The sequence below is a fragment of the Ambystoma mexicanum genome, chromosome 4p, assembly GCF_040938575.1.
Source record: "Ambystoma mexicanum isolate Mex_15411 chromosome 4p, UKY_AmexF1_1, whole genome shotgun sequence".
Classification (NCBI taxonomy): domain Eukaryota; kingdom Metazoa; phylum Chordata; class Amphibia; order Caudata; family Ambystomatidae; genus Ambystoma; species Ambystoma mexicanum.
The window spans coordinates 43,615,474-43,639,873 of record NC_090927.1 but is presented as its reverse complement, the minus strand read 5'-3'; the positions used below and the strand labels follow the sequence as shown (position 1 = coordinate 43,639,873).

At 48.5% G+C, this 24,400-nt stretch overlaps 1 protein-coding gene across 3 annotated transcripts in view; it reads left to right on the top strand.

Annotated features, from left to right (window-relative positions):
• Positions 1 to 24,400, top strand: part of LOC138452948 (zinc finger protein 84-like) — a 156,121-nt gene that overhangs the window by 5,135 nt on the left and 126,586 nt on the right. Inside the window, exon 1 of one of the 3 annotated variants that reach the window (XM_069605320.1) lies at positions 7,635 to 8,025. The exons of the other annotated variants lie outside the window; for them this stretch is intronic. The gene's annotated coding sequence lies outside the window, so the exon portion shown is untranslated. Of the gene's footprint in view, positions 1 to 7,634; positions 8,026 to 24,400 lie in introns of those variants that run through there. 3 annotated transcript variants of the gene reach the window in all.

Sequence of the window (24,400 nt, the reverse complement as noted above, 5' to 3'; positions counted from 1 at the left end):
GGGTAGTGGCTTTAAGAGCATGCGCAGATGTCACCGGCGAATGGGCAGCGGCTTTAAGAGCATGCGCAGATGTCACCGGCGAATGGGCAGCGGCTTTAAGAGCATGCGCAGATGTCACCGGCGAATGGACGTGATTTCTCTCAGAGCATTCGCACATGTGCAGCCTGACGATTCTTACAATTGGAATTTCTTAAGTTTAATGTACATGAACAGACTATATTGAAAGGTATGTACTATCACACATATACGCACAGGTTCCAGTGGTGGAAATGGAAAAAATGTGGTGGGGGATCCCACAACACGAGGGAAGGGGTGGGGGATGAGTTTTCGGGGGCGGGGCGGTGCCTGAGGGGGCGTGGTCTAGAGGGGGCGGGGCTCGACTGGACACCCAGCAATGCTGGAATACTTTAACAAAAAAAAAAAAAAGAAAAGTGCCCGCGACGGCATCATTGCCTTTTACCACCGGCTTTGGCACTGGTGTGTAATGTGTAGTAGTTGCTCGTGCTTCCGCGAGCTCTTGTCTAAGGTTCTAGAAGTAGAATGTTGAGGTGTTGATGTTCGGGGGGTGGCGGTTGGTTTGGGGAGAGAAAGGAGCAGGGAAGAGATGATGTACGGAGTTCGGGTTTGAGAAATAAATACGTAAATAACTTACCTGTGGAGGTCTCGTTATTACACTGGCGACGAGGATCTTCAAACCCGACCCACGCGCCTTGCCAGCCGTACATCATCAGGAGCCTCAGCTGGTTTTCGGGGCTGCGCTCCCGGACGTGGTCGAGCGCGGCCTCCGACGTGAAACGTGTCAGCTGGCCAGCGCTACCTTGCTTTCAGCGGCCGGCCGAGCCGCGCTCCCGGAGGAGGTCGAGCGCGGCGCATGGCACGGAGTGCAGCCGTGCTTGAGGCTGAGCGGCTGCTGTCACGACGAAGAAGATCCTGCCGAGCCGCGCTCCCGGAGGAGGTCGAGCGCGGCTTGAAGGAGGGTGAGGTCGAGCCGTGCCGTGGACAAAGGGACTGAGAAGCAGTATAGGTGAGAGGCGGACCCTGGGAGGGGGCACAGCCCGGCGCTCTTCATAGCGGGAAGGCGCTGAAAGTACTCGAGGTCCTGCTGTTCGACTCCGCCCACTATATGACAAAGTGAGCGGAAGGCTTCCTGTTTAAAAGGGGTGTGGCTGCAATACCTGAACTGCAAGGAGAGGAGGTTAACTCTTTGTGTGCAGACATTAAAGGAACTGCAATTTTTGATACCATATTTTCAAGAGGAGGGAAGTGACTAGAGCCTGCCTGTGTAACATTATTCTGCAAACCATACCACCTATTTTCTGTAAAAAGGGTTTGGTGTGGAGTATTATCTTAATAGTGTGCCTAGTGGGACAAGGTGTATGTTTTAGCACCTTATTGTTCACGGAAGTGCGCAGAGAATTTCACTAATTTCATAGCATTGACCCCTGTCATTGGCTATGTCGGTGCCCGTGACCATGCAGCACAGCAATGCCCGTCCTCCCCCAGCCTTTCTCCCCAATCCGGGGGAGCCCCCCATTGCATGGGAGCTTTGGGTGGACACTTTTAAGGTATACCTCAGAGCGTCAGGTGGTTCCAGGATGTCTGATAAGGAAGCGACCCTACTCAATTGCCTTGGTACGGAGGGTTTGAGGGTGTTCAGACACCTTCCGGGCCAGGATGTTTTGGCTTTGTCTTCAGGAGAAGGAGATGGTGAAGGGGGGCAGGCAGTGATTTTGGCATTTGAGACTGCTCTTAAAAAACTTGAGACACGTTTTGGCAAAAGAGCTAAGATTGTGCTTGAGAGGTATCATTTCTTTTCAAGGGCACAAGGTCCTGGCGAGAACATTGATTCGTATGTGACGGCACTGCGCACCCTCATTTCTACTTGTAAGTTCACGGGCATGGCAGAAGAATACATTCGTGACCAGATCATGATGAGAACTAGTGACTCAAAAGTTAGGGAGAGGTTGTGGACAGAGAAGGATCCTCCGTTGGAGAAAGTAATAGAAATAGCCCGTGCCCTGGAGGAGTCAAGGAAGAGTGTCAAAGAAGTGACGGAAAAGGCGGACATTGTACACATGGTTCAGCCACGCAAGAATGAAGAAAGTCGAGCCAGGGACAAGGATCAAAGAGTCACGCCAAATAGCAGAGAATTCTGCAAGAAATGTGGTTGGAGGGGTCATGTTGCTGGTGCTAGGGAATGTCCTGCTTCTGCCGTTGTGTGCAGAAAATGCAAGGGAAGAGGACATTTTGCCCGCATGTGTAAGGCTATACCACAGAAGGAAGTGGTGCGGATGGTGGACCCCGAAGAAGATGATAGTAATGTAACGGTTGTAGGATATGTTAGTCCCTCTGTTAGGGCGGATGTGCTTCCAAAAGAAGGTGCACTGTTGAGTGTGGGACCGTCGAAAAAAAGTGCGTGGGCTACTCTTAATGTGAATGGATTTCCCCTCAATGTGTTGGTTGACACGGGTTCTCCATACACTATGATTTCTCCTGAGATGTATAAATCTAAGTTCCATAAGGAGGTGTCTAGTCTTAACCCGTCTGATATTAATCCTTGTGCGTATGGCCGTGTTCCAATTAAAGTATTGGGATATGAGTGGGTTGAAATTGAATTTCATGGCCGAAAAACCAGAGGAAAACTGTATGTAGCTTGTAAGGGTGATCCGGTTATTGGGTGGGAGGAGCAGGCTGCCCTGGAGATGGAGATTCGACCTGGCAAAGCTGTCCCGGTTTTGTGCGTAAGCAAGGAAAGAGAAGGTAGTTTGAGTGAAGGAAGTGTGTTGACAGCCGATAATCTCCAAAAGAAATTTCCGTCAGTTTTCTCCTCCGTCCTGGGCAAGTTGCGAGGTTTCTCACACAAGATCGTGCTCAAGAGGAATGCTGTTCCCGTTGTGCACAGAGTTAGGCGTGTACCCATCATGGCACGTGAAGGTCTCCAGACAGAACTTAAAAAGCTGATGGAAGCTGGTGTAATAGAGGAGGTAGAGTCATCAGAGTGGTTAGCCCCGGTTGTATTGGCACGTAAATCCGATGGTGGTATGAGGATGTGTGTTGATCTAAGAGATTTAAATTCAAGTATCTGGATAGACAGGCATCCCTTACCGAATATACAGGAAATGCTTTCACTTGTGGGAGGGGCATCTTGTTTCTCCACCTTAGATTTGTCATCTGCCTATCACCAGGTGGATTTGCACATAGAATCACGACCTCTTACATCGTTCATTACGCCATTTGGAGCTTTCCGTTTCCGGCGTATGCCATTTGGTTTGGCATCCGCCTCCGCTGTTTTCCAGCGGGTGATGCAAAAGTTGTTTTGCGGAGTGGATGGTGTGGAATATTTCCAGGACGATATCTTGGTGTGGGGCAGGTCACGTGAGGAACACAATGAAAGGATTCTACGAGTTTTGGGCATTTTGGAGAAGAGTGGTTTGACGGTCAAATTAAGTAAGTGTAAGATAGGGGTGGAGAGTGTGACTTATTTAGGACACACGCTGGATGCCAAGGGGATACATCCCAAGGCTGAGTTGGTGAAGGCGTTATGTGAAGTATCTCCACCCACCAGTAAGGACCAATTACGGTCGTTTTTGGGATTGGCTGAATATTATAGTAGGTTTATTCCCACGTACTCCGACAAAACAGTGGCCATGAGAGCGTTGCTCAAAAAGGGCGTACGTTTTGAGTGGTCAGGGTCATGCCAACTAGAATTTGAAGGCTTGAAGGCTCAAGTGGACCAGGCTCCATCGTTAGCTTCCTTTTCTCCATCTAGGAAGACGGTTTTGACAGTGGATGCTAGTGAGTATGGGGTAGGGGCAGTTCTTGAACAGTGTTTTGATGGATCGTACGGCCCCATTGCTTTTGCGTCTAGGGTTCTTAGTGAAGCAGAACGTAGATATGCTGTCATAGAGAGGGAGGCCTTGGCAGCTGTCTGGGCATCCAAACATTTTAGAACATTCTTGTGGGGAGTAGAATACACATTACGCACCGATCATAAACCCCTAGTGCATGTTTTGACATCTAAGGGTTTGTTCCAGGCATCGTCTAGAGTGATGCGCTGGATGGCAGACATGAGTGAGTATAATTTTAAGGTGGAGTACTTACCTGGCACTAAAAATATGGTTGCAGATGGTCTATCTCGTTTTCCCCGGCATGATGTAAGTGCGGAAAACTCAAAACAGGCTGTGATGAGTGATGAATATGTGTTGGTGGCCAAGGTGTTTCCGGCAGTAAATGAGCAGGAATGGGGTAGAGAATGTGCGATGGACCCTGTGTTGAACAACATCAAGGCTGCTCTTACTACCGGTGCAGGCAAGGATGAATTGGACAAGTCGTTCGGACAAGTATGGACAGAGCTGTCTGAAGGTCCGTGGGGCATTGCCAGGGGTACCAGGTTAATACCACCTGAATCTCTTAAGGCCAAGTTGGTGGAGTTGGCTCATGAAGGGCATATCGGGAGATCTATGACGAAAAGAAGGCTGAGAGAAGGGTATTGGTGGCCCAAGATGGATGAGGAGGTTGAGAAGGTAGTTAAGGATTGTATGGCTTGTTCAGTCAGTGATAAAAGTAAGACAACGTCGCCCCAACCCGTACAGCCTGTGGAAGTGCCGCAAGACGTGTGGTCAAAAGTGGCAGTAGACATTATGGGTCCCATGGACACTTTGGGTGGAGGTTTCAGATATTTTGTGGTGTTAGTGGACTATACCTCTAGGTGGGTGGAGGCCACGGCCTTGTCCTCGGTCACCACTGAGAAGGTGATTGACTTCTTGTCAGCAGTGTTTGACAGGGAAGGGGTTCCGGCTGGAATAGTCTCCGATAATGGTCCCCAATTTGTATCAGTCGCCATGCAAGAGTTCTTCTCCAAACTAGGAATTCGTCACCATAAAGTGGCTTTGTACAATCCAGAGGCCAATGGATTAGTTGAACGGATGAACAGGTTTGTGAAAGGGGCAGTTCAGTTGGCCATCGCAAATGGTCTGCCGTGGTGCAGTGTGGTGACTGAAGCTCTAAAAGCCTATAGGGTTACCCCTTCATCCTTTACTGGAGTGTCTCCTTTTGAGTGAATGAGAGGGAGAAAACCAGGATCTAAACTAAGGGTGGCCGCTCTTGGGGGTGGTGTACAAAGTTGCATCAACATGCAGGAAGTTCTTGACAAAGTGCGTGTTAAACAATCCAGTTTTTGGGAATCTCAGCTTAAAAAAAAGAAACCCCTGCGTGTACAAATTGGTGATCTTGTAGTGGTGAAAAATCCAAGATTTGTAGCCAAGGGTTTGTCCAAATTTATGAATCCAAGTGTTGTGACCAAAGTAGGTCATGGATACGTTAAATTGCAAGATGGTACCAGATGGAGTTTGAGGAGGGTGGTCCTTGTTAAGGGAAAGCTGGCGGGTACTAAGGAACCGTGTTGTGAGGGAGGTGGTGATACAATAGGAGTTGATCCAGAATGTGCCTCTGAGGATGTGGTTCCCCTAGAGAGGGATAAGGATATGGCTGTTCATGGGCAGGATGCTCGGGTGGGGCATGGAAGTAGGCAGGTGTCTGCCTCGGAAAGTGATGATGTCGTGCCATTAGAAGGAGCACATTGTGCTAAGTGGAAGGATGTATATTCTGAGTGTGATTCTGATAAAGGTGCTTTTGGTTTGACTGGTGTGGATGCAAGGGTTGCAGAGGAGTTGTCAGTGATTGCATCAGATAATGCAGGTTTAGTTCCACACGGAAGGGGACTGTGTGAAGACTCTGCCCTTGCGGAATCCTCCAACAAAGTGAATAATCGCCCAAACCGAATGAAGAATATTCCAGCGAAATACAAGGATTTTGTTTTAGAATTTGCAGATGATTAATGCTTGGACTGTAATTAATTATCAATATTCCATATAGATATATATATACCTCTTATTGCATATTAAGGATTCTTCCTGTCCAACCTTTGCCTTACCTATGTTCATAATTAATGAATGTTCATTATTGAGGTTTACAGGGGGAGATGTGTAGTAGTTGCTCGTGCTTCCGCGAGCTCTTGTCTAAGGTTCTAGAAGTAGAATGTTGAGGTGTTGATGTTCGGGGGGTGGCGGTTGGTTTGGGGAGAGAAAGGAGCAGGGAAGAGATGATGTACGGAGTTCGGGTTTGAGAAATAAATACGTAAATAACTTACCTGTGGAGGTCTCGTTATTACATAATGCACAATGCTCGCTACATGTACAACTGAAAGGAATCACTTGTACATCTAGTGAACATTCTGCATTACACAACAGTGCCAAAGCCGCAATAAAAGGCAATGCTGCCGTCGCGGGCGTGTTTTTTTTTTTGTTGTTGTATTCCAACGCTGTTCATGGGCTTGGGCGGCTGACTCTGGCCGGATCCCAAGATCCGGCTCCATATCTGGTGCCGGATCTCAGATCCGCTGAGAGCCGGCCCAAAGACCAGCATTGATTACCCACAGTACTTACCTCATGAGGCCCCTGCCTCTGACACAGGACTTCTTTTATTTCGGCTTGGCGGCTCCTATTTTGTTTGATCCACATGCTCCGGAGGTGGGTGGGCTCCGCCTCTGGTGCTGCAAGCAGTGTTGCCATAGGAATTAATTGTTGTTATTCCTATCGGTTGTTGTTCTTTCTGGCCTCTATTTGAAAGTGGGAGAGGCACGTTGGCAATTGTTTGTATGTCGAGCCTTGGTTCAGTGTGCAGAGGGCTTTGGGGGTGAAGCAGGCTTCCTATGGTCACTGTTTTTGGAAATACTCGACATGGATAAACATTCTGCAAAGAGCAGGCATCTGGTCCTGTCTTCTTCTTCTTCTTCATCATCGTAGAAGACTGTGGTATCCTGGTATGATTGTAGCTAGTGCTTGTGTGTGAAAGGGCCTCATAGAATGTTAAAGTGGAGCAGAGAGTGTTGGAGGCATGGGGGTTCCAGAGAGTGTCGGTTGGCACTTGGAGATAGACTGGGAACCAGGGCAGAGGCTTATTACTTACTCTCCTACCTTTCATTGACTATGCTATGTAACCAAGAAGAATAAAGCCTGTTTCCTTTTACACTTACCTGAGTCAGCCTGGTTCCTGATCCATGTCATCCCTGACTCAGATACATCATTTGGCGACAAGGATTATGCTAAAAGAACCCTGGAGTTGGTAGGAGTGTGAAGGAGAGATGCAGATGAAGAAGCCTGATGCCAGGCTACCAGTGGTGAAAAGCGCTGCCATGGTAAGCTGGTGGAGAAGCCCTAGCCCATACAGGGGTCAGGAGACCTGCATTTTGTTTTGGCATCAGGAGATGGAAGAAGCCCTGAGCCCATTCAGGGGGCAGGAAGAAGCCCTAAGCCCATTCAGGGGGCAGGAGATCTGCGTTTGGCACTACAATTTGACAGAAGATGGTGGCAGAAGAAGGTTTGCCACTTGTGAGCAGTTTGGCATTTTGCTCAAGATACGAGCGTCGTTGAGCTCCTGATGTGCAGAGCCTCCTTGGACCTGTAGTCCGTTTAAGACTACAATGCAGTTTAAGGTACTGAGAAAAAATATATATATATATATATTTGTATTTGTGGCATTTTCGGTGGGTCTCAGGGGGCTGTGGGTGGCGCGCGCCCATGCAAGCCCCCCCTGCTTTCCAGCCAGTGCCGTTGGCTGGAACGCGCAAGTGTTGCCCTGTACCATTGTCTCCCCATGCTCAGAGATATGTATTTGCGTGTTTCGAGTGGAGGCCGCTTTAGAGGAAAGGTCCTCGCGACGTTGGAGAGCGTGATGACGTTCTCTTTGAGGAACTGTGAAGCTGAAGGAAGACTGGAACGGAGAGGTTTACTGCATTACTCCTGGAGTAAAGTTGCTGGTGTTCGCATGGTTCAAGGAGTTCAGCGGACAGGTGCTGTTACACGGACATTTTGCGGCGGTGAAAACATTTTAACATGGAGATTTTATTTCGAGTGCATCTCGTCAGCCGGAAGTGCACATCGGAGCTATGGAGTGTGTTTGGTTTATCTTACGGGTTGAAAACGTTCAAAGATCTGAAACGCTGCAACATCTACGGACGAAGAGCAGGTACTTTGTTTACTCTAAGGTTCACGCCTGGAGTTTCATAGACAGCTGGTGTTATCCTACGGACTGGAGCAACCCGCATATTTGACAGACTAATGCTGGGCACAGTGCCGTGTGAAGCTAATTTAGTGGCTTGTGCTTGGGGGCTGACGGCATATTGACTAGCCGTGCACTTTGTTTATGTTGAATTATTAACCAGAGCAGTGGATGCAAGAGATGACTTTCTGCTGCAACATTTGGGAAACGAAGCATGTCGAGAAAGGAACATGTGTTTATTTTACAGGTGGACATTTGTATTTAATGCTGCAGTGTAATGAATGTTATGGGAATAATAATGGTTTTTTTTTTTAGAAATGTATGCCGTACTACGGGCTTGTGGAGGTGAAATGAAGTAATGTAGACGTAAATGCAATTTTGGTATGCATGAGTGTTAATGTGCAGCGGGTGTTGTAGATGAAAACAGGTGATAAGTGCATTTTAGGAAAATTTGCACGGTTTAAAACAAGAACTGCACATCATTTATTTTGTGAATGATTTAATGTTTTGTAAGAGTACAATTATGCAAAGGAGAGAAAGATTTAAATGTCCACAATATTGGTTTTGCAGATTATGCAATTTTCAAGGATGTTGTTATATTTTGAAGTTTATTCACATTATGAGTTCATTGGGGATTCACAATACACATTGTGATTTGCGCCTCCAGCATGATGACTGATCACCACCATGGCTGGTGGTGCAACACATCCTGTTTTAGGAGATGTAGAAGTGTTAAAATGCGCATTTATGAGGAGTATGTATGTTTAGAGGACAGTGTGTTTGGAGTTGCGTTGAGTTCTGCGTGTGTGAGCGCAATGTGTGGAAATCATGTAAGTGAGTGACGTATGTGTGTGCACATGAGGTGGCATGTGTGTAGTAGTATGTGTATACATGTGATGGGAGCACGTGGTAGTGGACTTGGAGTTTAGCACGTGTAGTGGAGTTGTAGTTGTTGGAGTTACATGTATTTTGTGAAGTGGCTTTCACATGCCGGCCGGGTGTGTTTGCCTGTATGTTGTAAAACCTTTTGTAGTAACCTCAATTTTTTTTTTTTTTGGGGGGGGGAATTTGGACACACTTGTTATAGTAGTGCTCCAGTTGAGGTTAACCATTCAGTAGGGTAGATATTTAGACACCAGGGCATGGGGCCCATTTTTTTGGTAGTTTGGGGTCATTATATGCATTTTGCATGGGAGTTTTGGGCAGGAGGCCCATTTTGTAGGTATGTGCGTTAAAGGTGACCGCACATGGTGGTGTCTGCTAGGAGTAGTTAGACTCCTAGAATGTTGTCTGTAATGCCAGGTGGTGCAGGGTGAGTTTGCTTGTTTAGCACGCCAGTTGATTTTTATGTCTAATGGTTTTTGGAGTGGCACACAGTTTGTATGTAGGTCAGTGTTAGAATTTTTGACTGTGGTTAAATTCATTTGGGTTGTAGTTGTGGTCGGTGGAGGACCAGTTTAACCACGCACTGACAAATTTGAATTGTTAACATTTTTTAACATCAATGTTTATTACATTTTAGTGGGGGATGTGGAATTTAGCATGACATATTTTGTTGTGCTTTAATAAGAATTCCAGCATTTTTTTCATCCTATGCATACAGTTTATTCCATCTTTGTAACGGTTGTGTTACTATTATTTTGCATGGTTTTTACCGTGTTTGGGTTTACGCACCATTTTTCTTCCTTTCTATGGTTGCGTTTTGTGGTTTTTGTGGTCTTTGTCTAGTTAGTCTTCTTGCTTTAATTTTCATCCCTTTCTATGTTTTCTTTAGGGGAGAAGGGATAAGGTGTTGAGGCGTGTTTGTTTTGGATACTGTTGGTTTTGTTGTTGTTTGCATGTTAAGATGTTTGTTAGGCCAATTGTGTATGCTTGTTGGGCTACACTATATTTTGGAAGGTATGTCGGTCTCGTTGAGACATGGTTTTTGCTCAGGTGTGGCAGACTTGAGGCCAGGAGTGGCAGTTCTAGCAAAAGGTGGTAGGTTAGGAGGGTTTATGATGAAAGTTTAGTTTTTATTGTCCATGTGGCAAGGTATGCGCTCGGTGGTGGCAGCACTGGGACCTCGGTGTGGCAGGCCGGGGTAGGAGGTGTTTTTGTTTGTTTTGATTGTGGTCCTAACATGATGGTGAGGGTGTTCTGTTTCTTGTGGTTTATTTGTTGGGGAGGGGGCTGTGTGGTATCCTGGTATGATTGTAGCTAGTGCTTGTGTATGAAAGGGCCTCATAGAATGTTAAAGTGGAGCTGAGAGTGTTGGAGGCATGGGGGTTCCAGAGAGTGTCGGTTGGCACTTGGAGATAGACTGGGAACCAGGGCAGAGGCTTATTACTTACTCTCCTACCTTTCATTGACTATGCTATGTAACCAAGAAGAATAAAGCCTGTTTCCTTTTACACTTACCTGAGTCAGCCTGGTTCCTGCTCCATGTCATCCCTGACTCAGATACATCAAAGACTTAAGCGTATTTCCCTGACCAGAAAGGAGTTGAAGAAGCTACTTAAGTATCATAGAGGGAGTCGAAACACATACTCATGGACACAAGCGCAGGCGTCTGTCTTCCTCATACTCCTCTTCTTCTAGCACTGAGTCATCAGCCTCTTCATGTGCATCATCGGCAGATGCAGAAGGGAAGTATCTAGACAGAGAGGGAGTGGAGGAGGTGCTTGCTCAAGTTGGGGATTGCATGGGTTTTTCGGAGCCCCTGGTACCGGTGGAGGGGGCCGACCCTTCTATTCACCAGTATAGGCATACCCCTAGGAAGGGTTTGCCATTGGTTTCCGATATCCAGGATAAAATCCTTTGGGAATGGCATGACCCGGAGAAGATTGCAATGCCCCGCTTCATGTCCAAACTTTACCCATTGAAGGGCAAGACTTTGCTGTCTGATCCAGTTGAGGTCTACGATATCCTCGCCAGGCTGGTGGGTCGCTCCTCTATGTCGGCCGAGGAGGCGGCCGTCCGGGATCCAGTGGACCACTGAGTTAATTCCGGCCTTAAGAAGGTTCATGCAGGGGCGCATCTGGCCCGTCGAGCAAATATCTACGGTTCCTACACGGCTGAAACAGTGCTGAATGGTTTCAGGAAGTTGAAGAAGGCTGTCAATGAAGGCTCTGATTGTGCCCCTTTTCCTACAGACATGCAGAGACAGGTTGAACTTTTGGCCGATCTGCCTTTTGATGGGGTGCATGGTTCAGCCATGGCCATGGGGGCTAGTATTTCTGCCCGGAGGCATTTGCACCTGAGAGACTGGAAGACTGGTGGGTCTCAGAAGGCGGCTGCCCTGAAACTTCCTTTCTCTGGGTCCTGGCTTTTTGTAGATTCCCTTGAGAATAAGGTGCACAAAGTTTTTAGGGCAGACAAACATGCTGACAAACTTCGACGCAAGCCTCCTTCAAGGGCCAACAAGTCTTCCTCTGGTGCTGGTCCAGTGACCAGTAGGTCTTTTCCTGGCTCCTCATCACATTGTTTTCGGAGAGCTAGGGCGGGTCGGGGTCCTCCATGCTCTTCGCGTCCTGGGCCGGCACCTAAGTCCTGACGGTTTGGAATTGCAGGTGGGTGGGCGGCTCTGGCAGTTTTTTCCAGTATGGGAAAGGTGGTGTTCCGACTCATGGGTTCTGGACACAGTGCAAAGGGGCTATCAAGTGCATTTCCTGTCTCCTCCTGTCCAGCATTGCATGGTTCAGACTGTGGTTCCCAGGTCTCGGCTCAAGAGTTTGGCCAAGGATACCGCTCTCTCCGAATTATTGTTAAAGGCGGCCATCATACTCATTCCTCTCCCTGTTCAGGGTCAGGAGTTCTACTCGTGGGTGTTCCTGGTCCCCAAACCTTCGGGCAAGTATCATCTAATTCTGGACCTCAAAGCCCCGAACTGCTTCATCCAGAAGGAACACTTCAAAATGGAGACTTTACAGAAAATTCTTCCAATGTTATTCAAGGGAGATTGAATGACATCTCTGGATCTCCACGATGCTTATTACCACGTGGCTCTCCATCCCTGGCACATGAAGGTCTTCCGCTTTGCAGTGGGATCCCGACATTTTCAGTTCAGAGTTCTCCCGTTCGGACTGCGATCAGACGCCAGAGTAGTCACCAAGCTGGTGGCTCCCCTGGTGGCGCACTTACATCTGTGGGGCATTCAGATATTTCCCTAACTGGACGATTGGTTGATCAAAGCGTCCTGCCGGCAGACTGTCATGTCTCATCTCCGATTGGTCTGCCAGGCATTACAGGACTGGGTTTCCTGGTGAACTGGCAGAAGTCTCAACTGGAGGCTTCTCAGAATCTAGTTTTCATTGGTGCACACGTTTGCACCAGGATGGGGAGGGTGTTCCTGTCCCTGGAGAGGGTCCGTCGCTTGCTGGCTGTTCTGGGCAGGGTTCTCAGGAGGCAGTTTGTCCCAGCTCGCCTATTGCTGAAATTGCAGGGGCACATGGCTTTTTGCGTGTTTCTAGTTCCCTGGACCCGTCTTCATTTACGCACCGGGGTGTCTTACCTTCTCTCCCACTGGCTCCCGACATCGCAAGCATTCGAGGCTTTGATTCTGGTGTCCCCAGCGCTGCAGGTCTCCCTGCAGTGGTGGTTTGGGGTTCTGAAACTACAGGCTGGGGCGTCCCCGATCATTCCTCCTTTGACCAGACTTACTACTGATGCCAGTGGAAGGGGTTGGGGGCTACGTTGGGGGTCCTCTCTGCTCAGGGGTTGTGGGATACGGAGGAGAGCCATCAAACATCCAATTGGCGAGAGTTGTGTGCCATTCTCCGGGCTCTGGTGTACTTCAGGAGGTTGCTGGTAGGACGGGCAGTTTTGGTCCGGACGGACAATACGACAGGTTTGGCTTATGTCAACCGCCAATGAGGTTCCGGCCGCTCCTTGAATGCCCTGGCAGCTCAGATAGGTGCTTGGGGGGAATCTCATCTGGTGTACCTGGTGGCCTCACATATCAGGGGGCTGGACAATGTTCCAGCAGATCTTCTCAGCCGCCGGTTTCCCTCCTCGGTGGAACTGGTCCTGTCGACCCAGGTCTTTGCAGAGATCTGTGTCAGGTTAGGGACCCCTGTTCTGGACCTGTTTGCATCTTTGGCCTCAGCGAAAGTTCCCCTTTTCTGCTCACGTTTTCAGGCAGATGGTGCGTGGGGGGTGGACGCCCTCTCTGTGCAGTGGCCTCAAGGTCTCCTTTATGCTTTTCCACCAATTCCTCTTCTGCCTCGGGTGGTTCAGCGCATCAGAGTGTCCAGGGTGACTGTATTGCTGTTGGCTCTGTTCTGGCCCCGCCGGAGTTGGTTCCCCTCTCTGTTGGAGCTTCGGTCCCAGGAGCCTTGGCTGGTTCCGAAGTGGTCTTCTCCCCTTCTAGGGGATCTGCGGTTGGGGGTCTGCCAGATACAATGGGCAGTGTGGCTATTGTGCAGGCTAGGCTGATATCTCAGGGGTTCTCTGGTCCTGTGGTAGAGTCCATAATGAATGCTCTTAGACCCTCCACTCTGAAGGCTTACGGCAGACATTGGAGCCATTTCCGGGACTGGTGTGGGCGGTGTGGGATCCCTCCCCTATGTTCTGGCCTCCCTTCTATCCTTCAATTCCTACGGCATGGGTTTGACAAGAGCCTGGCGGTTTCCACGCTTCGCTCTCAGTGGGCCTCCATAAAATTCCTTTTGGGGGACTCTGATGGGCTCTTGGATGGGGAGGTGTTGGTGGTAGGCATGAAACGGTATACCGGTATTAATACCGTGCTCAATGCCATTCTTATTTAATTATCGTTACTTCGTTTTCAACGGTTTACTGATTATGTAAACCTTTGCAAATGAATTAACAGTAATTAAATAAGAATTGAGACTGAACTGAAGCCTTCTTTTTAATAGATGTGCGGCATGCCCACAGTGTTCTGTGCACTGCAGTCTGTGTTCACAATGCGCAGAGTGCATTGCAGGGGGCACGGGCAGCCACACTGGATTCTGTCATCTCGGAGGCCGAGCCTGGGTGTGGAGGCAGAGTCTGCCCGGGCTGCCATGCCCTACAGCACCAGCGCACGTTGGAGGAGTAGTCAAACTGCCAGAGAGACAGTTACACGTGTAGGCAGCAGCGCTCCGTAGAGCCCATTTTAATTAAAGTGCTCAGTCCTGTCCCACCAGTGTGCCCTGCCCACTGCCAGCCAGTAGTACTACCCATAAGTGGGGACTGGGGAAACTGAGCCATCACGGCCCGCTGCAGCCCCACTGATTGCAAGCAAAGAAGATTCGAGTCACTTGTGAGTCGTGACTCACGACAGAAAACAGAAAGCTGATCGGCGGGTGCACCAGAGCACTGTAGTAATTGTAGTTGTGCGCCACACGGGCATTGGAGCCCTGCAGGTATGTCATTTGACATGTACAACAAAGGTTACAGAAATGAAGAAAAAGGCTCCTATTCCAAGGAGATTTTTTTTTTTTTGTAAAGCCAATCATGGATATGCAGCAGTCCTCCATTCAAGCACCGTTAATCCTCCTGGTGACTCTGCCTGCCTGTAGGCATTGCAAGTGGATATCTTCTATTCAGAGTAGATAAACACTTCTTTACACTATTCGCACAACTACAATAACACTTTTTAAAACTCAATTTGCGTTGCAGTAATCGTGTGCGATTTATGTCTGAAAAAGTGAAATATGTATTTCATACCGCATCTGCAGTCACTGACAATCAAGGTCCTGGAATCAATCCTTAGTCACAATAAAAAGAAGACGTTTGTTTGGAAGAGTAAGCCATCCCAAATGTCACTTGTAATTTCACTAAAGCACCCAACAGAGCGCTTTAGTGAAAGCTCCATTTGTGCATAGATATGCCTATGCCACTCAATTAAAAAGAAACTTTAAATGGTGTTTGGCCCCTTTGGAAATGTTATAACTTCACCTCGAAAAACTATCTGTCATGATCTCCTTTGGCTGACAGCAAGTTTACAAGTGAATCAGCAGACATTCTCCCCTTCATCGCGATTTCCCTAATGTATTGTGGAAAGGCTATCTCAAGCATTTCCACTCTGACGCCAGTATTTCCCTTTGCTCTCCTGGATTATCTAAGCAGGTATGTGAATGCTCGCTGGTGTGTGGCCTATACCTATTAGGGTACACTGCTTGCAATCAATTGCACGAGTGCGAACATGCGCATTATTATGATCTGCTTTGCGCAATAAACACCTTGTTTTACACAATTCGCACTCGTGTGCGATTTGCGTCTGAAAATGTTTTATTGTAGCTGTGTGAATTGTGTAAAACGAGGTGTTTATTGCACAAAGCAGATCATATTAATCCGCATTTTCGCATTACAGAGATGGAGGAGAAGTGCTGATGGCAAGCACCGTGTTTCTTTTCAATGAAAGCATGAAATGAAATTTAAAATCAGTTAATTGACTGCAGCCAGGCCCGATGCTTTAGCAATCCCCTTCCCCATCGATAGCCTTGCTTGCACTTGCAAACTGCAGGGTGCTGTGGTCTGCAAGGGGCCAGGACTTCCTATTTCTCTAACCATTCTATTAGACTTTTATAAAGGTTGTATAATTGTTTGCGACAATGGACAGTTAAATTGGACCACCAGGATACCTCTTTACTGAGTTTAACTAAAATAAATGTATGTTAAGAAGAACTAAGGCAACTTCTTGGTGGCGTCTCTTGTTTGCGTTGTGTGTCTTGGTGACAATGTGTGACTTTTCCTCGCAAAAGTATTACTTATGATAATGGTGAAACACACGTGTGTGCTGTACCGTGATAACCACGGTATACCGTCATTTTACATGAAGGTTATCATACTGTCGAAAAATCAATACTGTGACATCCCTAGTTGGTGGGAAAGTTGCTCCGGGGGTTTTCTTCTTCCCGTTTTGTACTTATAAGGGGCTTCCACCTTGGGATCTCCCTCTTGTCTATAAGGTCCTTCAGGGGCCTCCTTTTGAGCCCATTTCCAAGATTGATATGTAAACATCTAACGCTGAAGACTGCCTTTCTTATTGCCATCACTTCTGCCCGTTGGCTTGGGGAGATTGGGGCTCTGTTATGTCACTCCCCTTTCCTGAGGGTTCTGCCGAACTCGGTGGTGCTGAGGTGTGATCCGAAGTTTCTCCCTAAAGTTGTTTCTTGGTTTCACACATCAGGATCTGGTTCTCCCTGCCTTTTTTCAGAATTCACAAATGCCAGAGGAAGTGGCTTGGCATAACATTGATGTGCGGTGGGCGGTGTTGGAGTATTTGGCTAGGACTGCCCCTTTCCGCCACTCTGACAGTCTTCTGATTACTTTTGGCCTGGCAGGGGCTGGGCGTAAGGCATCTGTAGGGTCCATTAGCCGATGGATTTGTGTTGTGGTCTCCATGGCCTATGTGGCTTCTGGCCTGCCTGTGCCTGCGCACGTTCAGGGGCAGTCCACCAGAGGTTTGGCAGCCTCATGGGCCAATGCAAGGGGGTTTCTCTACAGGAGATTTGTAGGGCTGCCACTTGGGCTGATCAGAGCACCTTCATCAACCACTATAGGTTGAATGTCTCCCACTCAGGGGTTGGTTCCTTCGGGGTTGGAGTTTTGTCTGTGGGGATGTCAATTTGGAGTTATTAAAGATTTGTGTTTCTGCACTGTTTTGACTCTGTCTCTCATTGGGACCTTTTCCCCGTTGCTGCTTTGGTATACCTCATGAGGTAAGTACTGGGAAGAGGAAGAGTGGACCTGGAGATAATGCTCTGATTACTTACCGGTATCTTCATTACTCCTAGTCCTACGCTTCCTCGTCACAGTACCGAGGACCCTCCTCACCCTCCCTGCGTGGAAGGTCCCATCCTACGGCTTGGTAATATGAAACTAAGTGACGTGGGTGTGGGGGAGGAGTTATAGAAATAAAAAGAAATAGAAGAAGTCCTGTGTCGGAGACAGGGGCCTCATGAGGTAAGTACTGTGACGAGGAAGAGTAGGACTAGGAGCAATGACAATTACCGGTAAGTAAACCATGCATTTTTTTGTCTGATTTGAGGAGAAGATCTACGAACAGCGCACAATTCATACTTGCAGTCAGTGTTATCGGCATGTGTACCGCCTCAGGCCCGTGAAACACCCGCCCTGGTACAGAGGACACACACACACACACACACATGGTGCTACCTCCTTTTGTATAAGGGTAAAACATAACTGAACACTTTAACATTCGACATCAGTGAAACAACAGTTGGCATGGCACAAAACAATCCAAGTGCATTATTATTTAACTGACACCCATTAGCATAACGTAGTCAACAACACAGTCATCAAACCGAGAGGGCATCTGTAGTAGCCTGTCAATGATGACGCTTGGCTTGAGGGTTGTTGTGACGAGTGGCCCAATGTTGAGGGCGTGAGTGGTTCCGTGCATTGCAGTACGAGGAAGCGTCATGACACCGCCATGATGCTCCTCTAATAAATGGGCCTCGGCTGGCACGTTCGAGTCAGTGCAGCCAAGACCCAGGAAGTGGCAACTTGTGCCTGTGTCCCTTTACTGGGTGTGGATTGCTACGGGATCGTGGCCTGTGTGGGTTTGGCCCGGCCGGGGAGCCCCCACGGCTGAGGTCGGCAAGTGCTGGGTGCCCCCAGTGGAATCCATCGGTCCGGTGATCCGGACCTAGTGGGGTGATCCCGGCGAGCTGCGTGCTGCAGCTTGACTGTCGGTTTCGGGTGCTCCCCGCACATGCTGTGGCCCGCCACAGAGACCAGGGGTGGGCTGCCACATTGGCAATGCGGACAACGGCAGTGGACGGGTCGCCAGGTGCCTCTCTGGAGAAGGCACAAGAACGAGAAGCCATGTGGGCAGAGGCGGCGTCGGCCGCGGAGGGTGGTCCAGGGCCTGTGTTGCGCCTGGTGCCTGAGACGGCAGGTGCCGTGTGAGGAGCCTTGGTGCGGCATTGGCCGCGCGTGCGTGCATGCATGCATGCATGCATGCATGCATGCATGCGTGTGTGCGTGTGTGCGTGTGTGTGTGTGTGTGTGTGTGTGTGTGTCAGTCAGTCACATGGAGAGAGCCGCACCTGAACAAAGAAAAGGCGGCAGAGTTTAGCTGGGCCTGGGCCCGCACCGGTGAGCGCACAGAGGGCTCTGATTGGTCCTCGCGCGCGGACCGAACAGCATCAGAGGATCCTGGTGAGGGGTCCGCAGCGGAGGATGGGCCCATCGACACCCAGACCTGGCAAAGAGAAAAAAGAAACGGAAAGCGGATTTCGAGGCCTCTGCAGCAGCCCGAGAAGGGGGCGTGGCCTCAACATCGCAAGCCCCAGAGACAAAGGAAAGGGGCGTGGCCGACTGAACCGGGCCACGGCGGTGAATGAAAGCGAACATCAGGCTGCTGGCCCTGCAAAGAGGGTTCAAGGGATAGCCCGAGGATAATGGGCCAAAAGGAAAGGTGGAGAGGAAAACAACATCTGTCCTTTTTCCTTTCCACAACAGTCAACCAATAAGGCGGAGGAAGGCCTTTCCTTTGGGAGGCCTGCGAGCCCTGTGCTCGGAGCGCACAAGTGATCTTCAACCTCTCCAGGGTTTTCTGCCCTGGCCCCAGGCATTATCAAGAGTAGCAGCTCCTCAAGGAGTGCTTGTGCGCCCTAGATACATTCTACTCGATTCAGCACGCAGGCTCATCAGCGGTGAGTACCACCTGTACCACATAGTAGATGAGGAGAATGAGGTAGTGTGCCGGCCGGGTGGTCAGATGGCGCCACTGCCCCCCTTCGATGTCGTGGGTGCCCCTGCCAGCTTGGGGCCCAGGTGGACAGCCTGTGTGGAGAACCTGGAGCTGTACTTCGAGGCGGTGGTAATCAAGGACAGAGCTAAACGCCCAACCCTCCTGTACTGTGCCGGACTGGACGTCCAGAGGCTATTCAGGACCCTACAGCCCGCGAACCAGTCCTATGGCACAGCCATCACAGCCCTGAATGAGTACTTCAGGCCCATGGTGTGCCACAGCTCGAGTGTTGGGTGCTCCCGGCACATGCTTTGGCCCGCCTCGGAAACCTGGGAAGGGCGGCCACAGTTGAGTTCAGGTGCCTTTATTGTACCTTCACACGTAACACTGTTAACACATAACAATACTCCTTCAACATAATCTCAGCAACTCTTAACGTAGGTAATAATGTTCTGCTGGTAATTCAAGTGCTCAGGATGTATTATGGTCTAGAAGCAGGGGGTTGTGTGGGAGAGCGTGTGGCAGCTTGCTGCTCTGCGGCTTACCATTCTCCGAATGCCTTGTGCGGGAGCTGCTGCTCGTTATCTTGCGGCACCTCTCACAAGACTCTCTCTCTCTGGGACCTCTTGAGGTCCTTTACTCTACATATCTCCTTTTGTTGGACAAAGTTGGTTTTACCCCATCACGTAGTCAGTGTACCTTCCTGGTCTTCTTTCTCTCTGTGGTCGGCTGTTCTCTGCATTCTCTTGTTGTGGTGTTGCAGCCCTTTCGCTGATTCTCTCTTGCCTCAACGCATTCCTTCTGGGATGGTTTCCACTTGCGAGGGTGTCCCTGCGTCCTTCATCTCTGCTTGTCCTGACTGTTCTCCCGTGATCGGGTTCTCTTTGACTAGTATCGCCTCTTGACTTCTGTGTACTTGTGTTTCGGGGTTGTGTGCTACTCCTGTCCCCCTTTCGTACAGTGCTACTCTTTCTAGGTTCCACCGCTTGCCATCTTGGGTGCATACATGGTTTGTCCCCCGTTGCACTACTTTCAACGGTCTGCTGAACTTGAACCCCGTCTCTGGATCTCTGTGCATCATTTTAATTTTTATGAGATCTCCATCTCGGACTGTGCTTTGTTGTGGCTTTCTCCTCTCGTCGCTATATCTCTTCATGTTTTCTTTGCTCTTTTTAACTTGCCATACTAATTCTTCCATGTCCACCCTTTCATCCTCTGTCACGCTTACCAACCATGGCGGGACCAGGGTAGAGGCCGCCTTGCGTCCTCTGAGGAGATGGAACTGCAATGCTCCCTTGATGAATCTGTTGGTGCGTTCCACCAACCCATTAACTTGTGGGTGGTACAAAGCTGCTTTAAATTGACTGATATTGTTTTCCTTCAGACAATTGTCCATCTCTCTGGATATGAGTTGCACGCTATTGTCGGTGGCCAGTTCTCTGGGTAATCCTTATCTCTGGAAGATGTTTTTAAGGAACTGGATCACTGTGGCTGTGGTTATGTTGGGTACAAATGTAACCTCTACCCACTTCGATAAATAGTCCACCAGCACTATGCCGTACTTGCTTTCATGTTCCATGAGTTCCAACAGGCCTATAAAGTCCAATCCAATTTTTGCCACACTCCATCGGGCACTTCTGTGGGGTGTAGTGGCACTTGCCTTACTTTGAGTCATTTGTCACTATTTACACACTTGTGACACCTCTCAGTCATGGTTCTTTATTTCCAAGTCCATGCCTGGCCACCAATACGCTTCCCTTACTCTCCTTCTCGTCATGTTGTTTCCAAGATGGCCGGTGTGGGCTCTGCATATGATGGTTCGTCTCATGGCTATGGGTGGAATCACTTGGTCGCCTCTCATGAGCATCCCTTCATTCTCAAATATCTCATCTGACACTTTCCAGTAGGGACGCAAACCTTCTGGGATTGACATCTCATCGGGCCACCCTTTTCTGACCCACTCTGTGATCTTTGTTTGTTTGTTTGTTTATTAATTTGTATGGCACACCTGACCCAAAGATAGCTGGGCGCAACAGAGAACAGAGTACATGGATACTTTAAGCTTAGTTACAGAGTAAGGCACAAGGGTACATGAATAAGTAAAAGCATTGCAAATAAGTAATAGAACAAATCAAATGAAAGAATATACATATGTACAAACAGAGAGGTTAGAGTTGGGCCAGAAATCAGAGGCTGAGGTGGTTCGCGGTTAGTCTTGGGAGTCATTGGAATGTAGCCATTTGAGAATATTACATCTAAAACTGTAATAGGATTGATATGTTCTAACATCAAGCGGCAGAGCGTTCCAATACTGGGCTGCCTTAACCGGGAAGCTGCTGCCTCCTGTTTTTTTTAGCCTGAATCTCAGTATCTGTAGGCAGTAAGAGTTGGCAGCTCTGGTGGGGCGGGTTGATGTTCTTCTCACTATTCTCTCTCCCAGGTAAGGGGAGCTGTGTTATTGAGGCATTTGTAGGGTAGTTAAGCTATTTTAAGTGAGGTCCTGTCGCTAATTTTTAGCCACTTTTGTTCTCTTCTTATATTAGAGATGTGTTCTCTAGTAGGTAAGTTGAGGGCAGTTCTAAGGGCATTATTTTGCAAAATGTGCATTTTATCAATGATGTGTTTGTTGGCTCCCAGATACAGGGCATTACAATAGTTGAGTTTGGAAAGCATTAAGGCGCTGGCAAGGATGATGCAGCTTGCTTGTGTTAGGAAAGCTCGGTATGCCCTAATGAGCTTGCAGGTATAGGAGGGTGTTAGGCAGAATCCAGTGCAGTTCCCTTAGGGAGCACTACACCAGATTAGGACTACAGGTGAGAGCAATAAATCCCCTTTGGTATCAGTCTGTACCACAAAGATTTAGTTGGTAGCTGTGGTTGAGCTGTCAGACCAATCTCAAGAGGGAGATGAGCAGTATTCAGGGTTTACACATTAGGCCTACAGTACTATGGCACAAGGAAACACTGACCAAAGCTTTGTAGTTAAAAAGTATATATATATTTATTTTATACACTTCTAAGAAAGTACATGTATCACAAGTATCAAGCAAGTTAAATTAAGTCAAGGAAAAATATACACACTCCCTATATAAATTGTAGACCAAGTGAACCAGAGTGAAAACTGAGCAAAACGGCTCAGTGAAAACTACACACAAGGGATCCTCTAACAATTCCTCACAAGGGAGGGAGAGCACAAGCTATTCAGAAATAGTTTCTTATACACCCTAACAACACTTCCCATCAGTTGTGAACCAGTTCAGCAAGACAGTGCATCAGTGTAAGCAAGACTTAAAATTAAAACTGAGCAAAATGCCATTTCACAATGATTATGCAGTGGGAAGAAGGAGTGGTTATAAGAAAGGGGTGCACCACACAGTTCGAATGGAGAATCAATCTTGAGAAGGCAGATCTAACAAATATGAACAGAGTCAGTAGGCCTGTGCCAGAGTTAGTGGTACAGGGCAAGGGCCCAGGAGCACAAATGTTTTCGTCGCTGCAGTCAAGTCTTTGGTTAACGATGTTGAAAAGGTGGATGCAGAAAGCGAAAGACAATGTTAGGAGAGAGGGTTGGCCAACCCAACAGGTAGGTAAAGGATTTAAAACACCTTTAGCACTACCGCGAGGAAACGGCGGCCTGGCGGAGCAATGTACCATAATATAAAGAAGTGGCTCCTGTGGTGGCGGTTGTTCTTGGGAGTTCCCGCAATTCGGTTGATCCAGCAGAGGAAGAGAGGCTCTCGTTGTGGAGGAAGGTTCACGTTACTGCACTACCCCGGGATGAAACCAGCCGCGGTGCTGCCCGACGAATAAAAGGTACGCTCCTTTAAATCGCGGTCCGGGTGGACTGGTGCCTGGCTATCTGGCCTCCGAGTACAGGGAACAGGAGATTCGACCAAGGCAGGTCCGGGAAGGCGATGGAAAACTGGTTGGCCCCACCAGCTCAAGGGAAGAAGGCTCTTGCAGATGAAGATCTTCTCTCGTCGTGTGGAGAAAAGAGGTAAGACGCTGCAGCAGGGCTTCACCGGTGGTTCAGTCATTGCAGATGTCTTTGGCGTCTCTCCTCATAGGCTTCTTAGTTCCAGTGGCAACGTCTTGCTCTTCCAGTCCTCAGGACCCTGCTTTTATGCAAAAAGAGCCCCATTCATACAGCCTAGCTGTCACTCACACAGTGGAGTGGTCATCTTGGCGGGAGACCCTCCAGCCTATCAGGATAGCGTGCAACATGGGTTGCGGAGGCAACCCTGTCCAGGGGTCCTACTCCCCCTCCCACACAATGGACCCACCCCAGACTCAGTGGCGCCGGAAGGGGGGCTTCTGGGCAGAAGCCCGCCAAACGGACTAACAAAGGATCCCCGACCTGGGTTAGGATTGTAGAGAAAGACACGAGAAAGAAGTTATATTAAAGTTCTGGCAAATAAAACCTACCGGAGCAAAGTTAATACTAAAATGCACCGGCGGTATGTTAGAGGCTGTCAGAAAAACTGGTAGCCTCGAACAATGGGAAAATCCCATAGGAAAATATTTGCGGTTGAATATTTATGGTAGTAACCACTGCCACCAGCCAGAAACCTTTGAGAGGGGTACTGTAGGGTACACTCTCGAAAATGAACATAGGGGAAAAACTATTAACCCCTTCCAGTACCTCCATAGTAAGATGGTTTGTACTGGTTTAGTTCATAGGATTTGACTAGTAAAGTCAATGGGGACTTTACATGCCCTGGGAGACAGTAGTCAGTCCCAGGGTATGGAGTCTATGTTTGGGGGTCGCTGTGACACCCCTGTGTCACTGCACTGAGGGTGCTGTGTAACACATGTGAATAAAGATGGTTCTTATGGGGTTGAGAAAATCCCATAAGCATTAAACACAAAAATAGCCTCGAACACACATAGCAAAACTGCCTAAGAGTGGGAAAAAGAGTCTCACTCTTAGCAGGTAAAAAGAAATAAACACAAATCCAGCAAAGCTGCTGGAGGACTCTATAGGTAAGGGAAATTAGCCATAGAATGAGAATTCTCCCTAACGGAGGTGGAGCATGCTAGGGAATTAACCTGTTTCTTCAGCGTCAGGGTGGAGTCAAGGTGAAAGCCTAATGTTTTCACTACTTTGGCTACTGTAATTGTGTTCCTGTCAATGTTGAAAGCAGAGTAGTTAGAGCTAAGTTTCTTTAGGTCAGCAGCAGAGCCGAGGAGCAGGATTTCAGTTTTGTCATCATTCAGGCAGAGGCCGTGATTGGCCATCCATGCCTGAATGATGAGGTATATTTAATTTACCTCTGAGACAAAATTGCCCGAAAGGGGTATGAGGATCTGGATGTCAACTGCATAGTTAGTGTAGGTGACACCCAGTCTGTCCAATTTGTCAAATAGGGGCTAAGTAAATATATTATACATAGTCGGCGAGACGCAAGATATTTGGGGGAAGCCACAGGGTATTTTGATGGGGTCTGCTGATGCCGATGTAGAGAAAACTCTCATAGTTCGGTTGTCCAGAAATGATTGGACCCAGGCTATAGCCTCACTTGAAAAAAAGTGGGCCGCCGATGCCAAGTGTTCGCACAATACTGTGTGGTCCACCAGGTCAAAGGCCGCTGACAGGTCAAGGAGGAGTAGCATGGCAGTATTTCCCTTGTCGTTGAGCTAGTCAATTTGGGTCTTGAGATCAATTAAGGCTGTCTCTGTGCCATGTGGAGGTCTGAAC